This window comes from Myotis brandtii, unplaced genomic scaffold, assembly GCF_000412655.1.
Source record: "Myotis brandtii unplaced genomic scaffold, ASM41265v1 scaffold1119, whole genome shotgun sequence".
NCBI classification, from domain to species: domain Eukaryota; kingdom Metazoa; phylum Chordata; class Mammalia; order Chiroptera; family Vespertilionidae; genus Myotis; species Myotis brandtii.
In genome coordinates, this window is record NW_005353835.1 from 323852 (window position 1) to 324820 (window position 969).

General features: G+C 33.3%; 1 long non-coding RNA gene across 1 annotated transcript in view; it reads left to right on the forward strand.

Moving 5' to 3' along the window:
- The window catches only part of LOC106727315, a 1327-nt gene extending 802 nt beyond the window's left edge, over window positions 1–525 (forward strand). The window contains exon 3 of the long non-coding RNA XR_001363486.1: window positions 406–525. This is a non-coding gene — a long non-coding RNA (uncharacterized LOC106727315). The remainder of the gene's footprint in view (window positions 1–405) is intronic.
- Window positions 526–969: the final 444 nt, after the last annotated feature.

Below are 969 nucleotides of genomic sequence, written 5' to 3' on the forward strand. Positions count from 1 at the left end.
CTCATTGTCATTTTGATTTGCATCTCTCTGATGATTAGTGACTTTGAGCATGTTTTCATATGTCTCCTGGCTTTCTGTATGTCCACTTTTGAAAAGTGTCTATTTAGGTTCTTTGCCCATTTTTTGATTGGATTGTTTATAATCCTTTTGTTAAGATGCATGAGTTCCCTATAAATTTTGGATATTAGACCCTTATCAGATATAACATTGGCAAATATGTTCTCCCATGCAGTGGGCTTTCTTATTGTTTTGTTGATGATTTCTTTTGCTGTGCAGAAGCCTTTTATTTTCATGTAATCCCATTTGTTTATTTTCTCCTTAGTTTCATTTGCCTTAGGAGATGTATCCATAAACATATTGGTACAACAGATTTCTAAGATTTTATTGCCTATGTTCTCCTCTAAGATTTTATAGTTACATGCCTTATATATAAGTCTTTTATCCACATTGAATTTATCCTTGTGTATGGTGGAAGTTGTTGGTCTACTTTCATCTTTTTGCATGGTCTGTACAGTTTTGCCAAAACCATTTGTTGAAGATGCTGTCTTACTCAATTGTATTTTCTTTCCTCCTTTGTCAAATATTAATGGACCATAATGGTGTGGGTCAATTTCTGGGGTCTCTGTTCTGATCCATTGGTCTATATGCGTGTTCTTGTGCCAGTACCATGCTGTTTTCGTTACAATGGCTTTGTAGTATACTTTGATATATGGTATTGTGATCCCTCCTACTTCATTACTCTTTCTCAAATTTAGGGTTTTTTATGGTTCTGTGTATACTTATGGAGTGTTTTTTTCTAACCTGTGAAGTATGCCATTGGTATTTTAATAGGGATTGCATTGAATCTGTTGATTGCTTTGGGTCGTATAGACATTTTAATTATGTTATTTCTTCCAATCCATGAACAAGGTATATGTTTCCATTTTTTTTTGTATTTTCCTCTATTTCTTTTTTCAATGTCCTATAGTT